This window comes from Netta rufina, assembly GCF_964035555.1.
Source record: "Netta rufina genome assembly, chromosome: 21".
Lineage (NCBI taxonomy): Eukaryota > Metazoa > Chordata > Aves > Anseriformes > Anatidae > Netta > Netta rufina.
This window is the reverse complement of record NC_140145.1, coordinates 7,549,698-7,558,367: the sequence shown is the minus strand read 5'-3', so window position 1 is coordinate 7,558,367 and position 8,670 is coordinate 7,549,698. Positions and strand designations below refer to the sequence as shown.

The window sequence follows — 8,670 nt, the reverse complement described above, 5'->3', positions numbered from 1 at the left end:
CATATTTTATGCCAGAGGATATGTTTATGCTCTACTCTAACAGCTCTTGAAAGCAGGTATTTGCTACGGAGATGCTGGAGCCATCTGAACCATCGCAGCAGTGATGTTTCAGATAATGGATGTTGGGTAAGTTTGTTCTTGGTGTCTGAGGTGAGACAAAGCAGCAAAAAAAAAAAGCCCCTCCTGTATTTTTTTCCTGATTTTTGTCATTGTATTACAACAGTACTGTTTTGCCTGTACAGTGTGTTTACTGCAGGCCTGGTGAGGGATACTTACAGAGCCACTCTCATCTGCTAGCTAGCCAAAAACAACAGAAAAGCCTGCTACAAGATTGCTGTGACTGTAATTTGCAGTGTGCTACACGGTGCCCTGCATTCACCACCCATCTAGGTATTAAACAAGTCCCCGTGCCTCCAGGGGTAAAATGTTTTCCAGTGACACGTGAGTGCTTTGCTTGGCAGCCTGGTCTGGCACGTCACAGTTCTGATGGGCTTCTCCCAGGCTTTGCAGCGTGGAGCTAATACATCAAATACAGGTACAGCGTGCACACGAAGGGAGTGGGAGGCTGTGCTGGCTTTTTTTTTTTTTTTTTTTTCAGTGCTGTTTTGGGCTGTGGCCTCAATTTATGCCCTGTGGATCTGTAGAAGTGGTGGTCTGGTTGCAGTTTTCTCTAGCTGTGTTCCCACCTCTGCATCGGCTTTGAAGGTTTATAGCTTTTTAAAATGAAACAAGCTAATAAAAAGGGAGCACAAGATGGAAGCCAGAGTCCTCTAAGTGATTAATTTAAAAACAAAGACTGCTTCCTCATGATGATAAGCTACTTGCTACGTGTGTGGCATGACCTAATAGCTCCATAACCTCTTAGTTCACCTGTCCTGGGGGGACCTTCTCGCTCCTTCCCAAGCCTCTGCGCAGCCGTCACCTCCTAGCAGGTGCCATTTGCAAGCCAAACAGGCTGCTCCTGATTTCAGCTGCCTTGTTTTTATGGCAGCTCTTTGCTCTCCCTACATTAGAAAATGCATTTGTGATAGGGAGAGAGGCACAAAAGCTGTGCTTTTGGTCACACTTCGGCCAAATGACACAGCTGGGTCTGCTGCCTCTGCCTGGCTTGGAATCTCTCCTGAATTAGGGAGGCTGGGGGAAGGCACACAGTAATGCCCAGTATGATGAACCTGCTAGGGGACACTGGTTGGGTAAGTGGTATTTTATATCAAAACCAGTTTGAATTGGGAGGTGAGGTTGTGGATGCTTGGTATAGCATGTGATCTCTTGCCTCATGCCTAACAGATACTGAAATATATCGCCCTTTGTCTTGCTGCCCCAATATCTGGGCTCATCAGGACATTTCCAGTGTCGCTTCCAGCACACCCAGCTCTGCAGTGACTGTGTGTTGCACTCTACATTCTTCTACTCCAGCACTAGGTGTCCCCAAGGCGCATGAAGGACTTTGGTTTTTTTCAGTGTAATCTAAGGGCATGAACTCAAACAAGGAACTTCTCTAAATCAGGTTCCAGCTGACAGAAAAATGCTGAGGGGGTATTCAGAAGTCTTCACCCTAACTCGCTCTCCTAGGCAGAGCTCCTCAGGAGCTGGCGTTGGGCTCCGCCGTGAAGATTTATTTTCACCTGCTTAGGAACACCAGAGAGCAGTGGAGAGAGAACTTGTGTTGCCAGCTTGTTTCTGCATCGTTGTGGGAGCTGAAGCACCTCACCTTCCCGGTCATTATCCAGACCTTTAGCACAGTCATTTCCAAGTGCTCGCTGCAGTACAGCTCTCACCACAGTCTGCCGCTCCTTACCTTCAGCCAGAGTTGCTCCCTGGCCTGCCCTGCCCAGCTGGCAAATGTGGCTTGTCAGCCTCTGCTTCTTTGCAAATGAGTTGCGTAGGTACTGGGAGGAGGAGGCAGCTCAGCAGCCTGCCCATCCCGTCCAGTCCCAAAGGCTCCTCGCTGCTTTCTGAAGTCCTTTGCCACATGAAAAGTGTGGGCATCAAACTTTTGTTTCCCTAAATGCTCAGCCTTTTGCAAACAGGTCATTTCCCAGGGGGGGAGAAGACAAGCTGTTGACGTGGTGGGCAGTCAGCTTGGATCAGATCCAGAGCTGATTAGCTTGGGCACAGCGGCGTGCTAACGCAGGCAGAACGCACCCAGCCCGGCTCCCAGCTAGGTGGCAGGGATCTCCCCACGCTGCTCCCCGCTGTCCCCACGCAGTGTGAGCTTGGGTCCCTGTCCTCGCCTGTGCTGGCATGCCTGCAGCAAACCACAATCTGCACCCAGCGCTGCTTGCCTGCATCTTGATGTGTAGCAAACCCTCCTAATGCAAACAGTGATTTTTGCCTGTCTGCACTGAGTCAGCTGTGCTGAAGGCAGGAATCGAACTAACCCCGGCCAGCGAAGGCTACGGGTGAGGAGCGTGTCCTGTGGTACATAGCAGGGCATTTTAAAGAAACTTAACTACATCCCAGGCATGCACAGAAGTGGGCAATGCTGCGTTAAGCAAGAGAGCCTCCCCAGAAGTCATTCATCTCTCCTCAGATGTAGCCCCGTCGCTGTAAGCACTGGGGTTTTCTTCTCCTGTCCGCAATTACCAGCTAGCAGCTGAGAGTCAAAAGGAATCTGGGCTATCTTTAGGAAACAAGTACCTACTCCTTGCCTCCTCCCAGGAAACAAGGTCCTTCGTTACAGCCTGTGGTGGCAAGGGGCTCGCAGATAAGGAAGGGCAGGAAACCTGCCAGGCTCCACATTAGCAAGTCTAATTTTTTTTTTTTTTTCCATAGTCTTAGCCCTGTGAGTCAGCATTTTGAGAGCTTGGATGCGTTTATAGCAGCAGTCGGTGAGATGGTACCAGGTGTGTGAGGTGTGGAGGTACGTGTGTGTCTAAAATGAGCAACCTTTTGCCCAAATGCAATCAAGGAAGTTACCGGTTGTGTTTCTGAAATGGGACTAACGGGAAGCACGTACTGGGTAGGGACCCTGAATGGTAATTGCAGAGGAGTCATCTGTTACGGTAAGGAGTTTCCTAGTGAGTAAGGGAATCAGAACCTCATAAAGAAGGTTTGCTTAATATATTGTGTTGTCTCAGTTCACTTAAGAAAAAGACTGGAGGAAAAAAAAAAAAATTATATCCCAGTTTAGTGGGATAAAAATAGCACTTCCCCCCTCAAGTGGTTATAGGCTCATTTTACTCTGGCTTGTCTAGTCTGGAAGGAAAGCCCCCAAAATTGTACAGGTAACAGACCAAGTGCTGATGTTTCTCTTCAGGGCCCAAACCTGCACTGGAATAAGGAGGGTGAGCCATGGGGGGACCTTGTGTCACTGCAGGCTGAGCTCTCTGCATGCGAGCTTGCTGCCCATGGCTGGCTGGTCAGCCTGTCTGAATCTCATGGTAAAGGGAGGAAATGTCAAAAACAGTATGGATTATTTTAGATCTGCAACCTCAGTTCTGCAAAGGTATTTATTTTGAAAATTCTAGTTTCCATAGCAATGTAGTGCTGTTCTCTCTCATCTCTCTTCTATTACTCCAACCTCAGCAGCCATTAGATACATTATCAGTGAAGCAAACCTTAGCATTTTTTATCTTTAGGATGACTTTATATATGTTGGTTCCTTAGTGAATCAGAGCCAGTTAGTCAAGGATTGACTCACATCCTTTCCTGGGGCTGACATGAGGTCTATTGCAGTCTAAAGATGATAACGAAGAATATTACTAATTGGACTTGGTGTGTGAAGTCCTAGGCTACTTTCCAGTAGAGTGGGGGTCCTACATCTAGGATTCTGGTTCAACTCCAGATGTGTAAATTCTGTTATGTCTTTAGATTTTACTTAGGGTTCACCATAGCTTCATTAGGAAATAATAATATTATTTAATGCGTATAATAAATGAACTATTGGGAGTGTTGTTTTGTTCTGCTGCCATTTGCCACCCCAGAGGTGACTTCTGGGTGCAGTTCCCCATCCTGTTGTTACCGGAGTCAGTACTCGTGGCTCATTCACTCTCCTCTCTCAGTAAGTAGCAAAAAGAAGCCATTTCTTTAGAAAACAATACAAGCTCTTCGCTTCCTGGTGCATCTTGTCTTCCTGGTCAAGGAACTACTAGTTTTGCCAGAATACTTACACGGGCTGGAATGTACCAGACTCAACCCTGCAGCAATGATGGCACGCAAAAAGCAAAGAAGTGGATGATTTATTCTGATGGTATAGCTTGCCTTTTAAGGAGATAGTTGAGGGAGTACTTTTGCCTATATGAACCACATCTCCACCTGGGGAGCTGTGCCAGAAAATCTGTTCTACAAACCCTTTGCTGTGTACGGTAGCCTCGTCCTGTAATTCAGTCCTCACAAGTAGGTAAGGAGTGAAGTAAAGGAAATTGGCTGGGAGAACAAGTGTGGCGCTGCGGACCAGATTCCGAGATAAGGAAATAGGGCAAAAGATGATGAGGTGAGAGTAGCCTTTAACTCTGTCCTGTGCAGTGTTGTCACACAGTAACCCAAACACCTGTCTTCTCTAAATTGGAGCATAGACCCATTAAGTAGAGGATGCAAGAAAATACTTTCTCTGTGGAAAATACTAACGGGCATCTGCTGTGCAGTGACCATGGCTTGCCTTGCAAGTCATTACTCCTCTCTGCTGCCTCCTGTTTCCCTCCCTGTCTAGGTAGAGCTACCAGCTGTCTTGTTCGTGTTCAGTTCATCAGGTCTTCTGAGTAGATGGCTTTATAATGAGTAAATACTGCCCCCCGCTTCTTTTGAGCTCTCCGGGTGCTAGATACCTGGCAGAAATCTCCTCTTAAATCGTAAGGGGTAGACTCTCACTTGTGCCTGGGAGAGTAATAGATAATAATCCTTCTAAAAGCTCAATTTTAGATGTTAATATTTACTTTTAGCTGAATTATGCCCATCCTTTGAGAATACTAATAATGCCTTGCTCTTCACAATGTTGCGTGTCGGCGAATTCTCTCTATATTTTATGCAAGGCTTTAAAAGGTAGCTGCTTATCTTTTAATTTGCTGTTTTTTTCCCCCTTCATGTTCCCGTGTTCCAATAATTTGAGATAAGGTGAACAAAAGTTCTCAAACTGCTATCTCTCGGCTACGTCTTCTGTAATACCTTCACTGTGGGCTTTTTGATTCACTTCCTCAGGGGTGAATGGTCCTGGGCTTTTTAATTTTCCTTCTGACAAGGGCTCTTCTCAGTCCCTAATCTTGTAGTCAACCATTGTTGCCCTGTATCACACAATGAAACAGCAATTGTAGTAATAACTCAAATAATAACCCGTCCAGATTCAGTGTTCTGCCAGTGCCAGGCATTTTTAGGTTGGAGTCCAAACACAGGTATTTAGGTCTCTTGGTGCCAGATGCTTATGTACCCCATGAGTATTAAAAAAAAAAAAAAAAATCTCCCTGTTTCAAAATAAGTGCTCGGTATCCAAATGCAGTGAGAATGAAATATGAATGACTAGCACCCTTGTGACTGTTGTGTTGTATAACAAGATAAAAAGCACTTGGAATTTGTGGATTGAGCTTTTTCCGTTTGTCTTCCAGAGGTCAAAGTCTACTGCGAGCAGTGACTGACACAATCCCCAGCCGAAGTCAGGCAGGGCCTCCTGTGCTCTCAGGTCCCAGGAGAGCAACCTGCTGACCGCAGGACAGCTTTTGCAGGAGCACCTTGGGAAGCTTGTGCTGATTTCTGTGGTCCCTGTGACAATCCTAGGGTGTAGGAGGAGATCCAGAACTGTCTGAAACCCCAGAACCAGGATTCTTGGAAATCCAGGACAAGTAACGGTGAGAGGCCTGGCTGAGGCTGACCACTAGCCTGCCTCTTGTGCTCCCTTTATACGTGTCCGGGAAGCAGCCTCCAGTTTCTACGATTGCACTCTAGTAAACAATTTTTCATGCAGATATGGGCAGCAGATGTTACTCATGCCTGTGTGAACACTTCAATGTGTTTACAACTGGGGACATTCCTCAGATCCAGCCCTATTAAACAATGGATGTAGCCACCAGAATGAAGTCCCACTGGTTAAAGCCCTTCTGTTGCAGCTTGCTCCGAACACTTTGAAGGGTGGTCACACCATCCTCGGGCGCTCGAGGGGATTGACTCAACAAATATGAGCAAAATAAAATTAGCTGGCTGAAGCGGCTGCAGCCCCAGCTGTGTCCCCGCTGCCCAATTCCCAGAAGGGGTCATCCCTGCTGCAGGGCTGGCTCTGCAAGGCAGCTCCGAAGTCTCTGGAGCTGCAGCCCATTCTTAAGGGCATTAATGTTTGTCTGGCTCCCCAGTGAAACAGGCCAGGAAGTTTAACCAGAAGAAAAATGTACACTTCTTCATCTGAGGAATTCTGTTTGTTTAATTTCTCAGATGGCCTCACCCAGCATCAGAGAAGCTCCAGTGCTGCTTCGAGGGCAGGGCAGAGGCAGGCAGGCAGAGGGAGGGATGACCTTCCCTTCTGGGAGCAGCTAGCCATTACATGAGGTTTGCTGTCTCACAAAATTATGCCCTATGGATATTTTGGGTGCTGTGCTGCCTTAATTTTCCTGAAAGATTAACAGTGCGTGCTTATGGCATTTGTAAGTTGTGTTGTTGTTGTTTTTTTTTTTTTTTCTTTCATTTTAAATCTACTTCAGCATGTGTTATTATGTAGAAATGTGTAAATTATTAGGGATAGGAAAGATAAGTGTCCACAGTGTCCACTCCTACAATTCTGCTAAGGACTAAATGTTTTTGTTGTTGTTGCCTTTTAAGACCTCGAAGCCACAGCTTGCTATCAAACTGTCTCTAGAGGGTGAAGTCTTTAAAGACACCTTTGTATATAAATAATATACACAGTAAAGTACAAAAATGGAGTCAAGGAAAGGCCCCCCCTACCTGGATGCAATTGCCAATGGCAGTGTTCTGAGCTCGGTGAGGACAGCCATACCCCTGGTCAAGCAGAAGCTGCAAGGAGCACTCTCCATCCATAATCCATCCTAAATAACCTCTACTTCTAGATCTGAGTCTTCCTCCAGCATTTAAATATCAGCTGGTGACTTGTGACCATATTCTACTGATTTAAATGGTATTGTTATAAACATAACTGGAACTATCCTCTCTTTTACTTTGTTAGGTTGGGTGTATTGGAATATAGGGCTCTTGGCAAGTTTGGATCCTTGCTAGAAATGAAAACGTTATGGCAAAAAAAGGTAGGTAAATGCTGAACTTGCTTTGTATAAGAGTACTTCCCAGTATCCATACATACAGTAATTTTGATGTTTCCCAGTTTTGAGCCTTAAACAGGAGACAGACACAAGAATCTCTTCATGGATGAATTTCATAGTTTCAAGGTTTCAACTTACCCTAAACATTTAATGGAAATTAAATGCAGTGCCTTAAAGAGGGTTGCGTGTGAGAGGAAATCATTTATTCTTAGGAAATCATTGGAGTAGCTTTTAAGCTTAACTGTGTCTTCATATGAATTCAAAAATCACCTCAGGTCTGTCCAGGAAAACTTTCTCATGAGCTCTGTAGCAGTTGATTCACTCCTTGCTGCCTTCATTTTGCAGCTTTAAATGGCAGGCTCTCTGAAAAGCCATACACTTCAAAGCTTTATAAAATAGCCTTCTGAGTTGGAGCTAGAAATTATGCTGGCTCTGCCCAGCGTTGTGCCTGGATGTGGGAATGCTTGGCAGTGGGTGTGGAATTCCAAGGCAAATTACCTCTTTCCTTCGCAAGAGACCCTGCTGACTTGCCAAACTCAGCGGCAAGGAGGGAAACTGCTGCAGATGAGGAAGCGTGGAAGTCTCCTGTTTCTTTTCCACAGCTCCAGAGAACACATCCCACCCAGCTGCTGAATGTCAGCACACGTTATATAGCTGGTGCAGCGCTGTGCTAGCAAGGGCAGGGTGCTTGGTGTCACTCGGAACAAAGTCGGCTTGAAAGGAGAGCATGAAATAGCCCGACAATGAGAAATTTGTGCCTGCCCTTAATAGAAGCGCAGCGTCTGAGGACTACGTGTCCCAGCATGGCACGCAGACGTCAGGGCACGGAGCAGTGCTGCATGCTGGAACTTGTAGTGCATGAAAAGACATCTCAGCACTAAGCAGGGTGTGTGGGGTGCCCGTGCTTCCTTTGCCAGGTGTGTTACGGGGCTTGGTGGGCCCCAGGCTACATTATCTTGTGTTTTTTTTTTTTTTTAATCTGTTTTTTTTTTTCTTTTTTTTTTCCAGCTTTAGAGGGTTAATGTAAAACTGACAACACAGCGCTTCTAAGAAACAGAAGAGTTGCTTCACCTTTCATGTACGTGCAACCCGCTGCCCTTTGTATTTAGATTTCTGCTGTCTGTGTGTGTGCAGCTGATTTGTCCGTAATTGTTTGCTTTCTCCAGAGTCTTTTGAAGCCTGTCTTCGAGCCAGTTCCCTATATTAAAAATAAATTCTTCCAAGCCACCAATAAAATGTCAGCTGTGATTAAAGCCTGACTCCTCGGTTCGAGAGTTGTCTCCTCAGCGCCGTGAGGTCACTCTGAGTCAGCGGCTGCCAGCACCGTTACTCCGGGGAGCAGGGGCAGAGCCTCCAGTTCGCAGTCATCCTTTAAACGCTTTCACTGCACCTTAAATTGCTTTGCAGGAAGAAATGCAAACCGTAGGGCCTCTTGGGCACAGAACTCCTCTTTCAGGCACCCCCAACCTTGAAAAGGAGC

The 8,670-nt window shown here is 46.2% G+C and overlaps 1 long non-coding RNA gene across 1 annotated transcript; it reads left to right on the top strand.

Annotated features, from left to right (window-relative positions):
• The first annotated feature begins 2,794 nt into the window (after positions 1 to 2,794).
• LOC311217450 lies at positions 2,795 to 8,548 on the top strand. Its single transcript, XR_014619031.1, has 5 exons — positions 2,795 to 2,863; positions 5,538 to 5,777; positions 7,100 to 7,175; positions 8,199 to 8,268; positions 8,357 to 8,548. It is a non-coding gene; the product is annotated as an uncharacterized lncRNA (long non-coding RNA).
• The last annotated feature ends 122 nt before the right edge of the window (positions 8,549 to 8,670 follow it).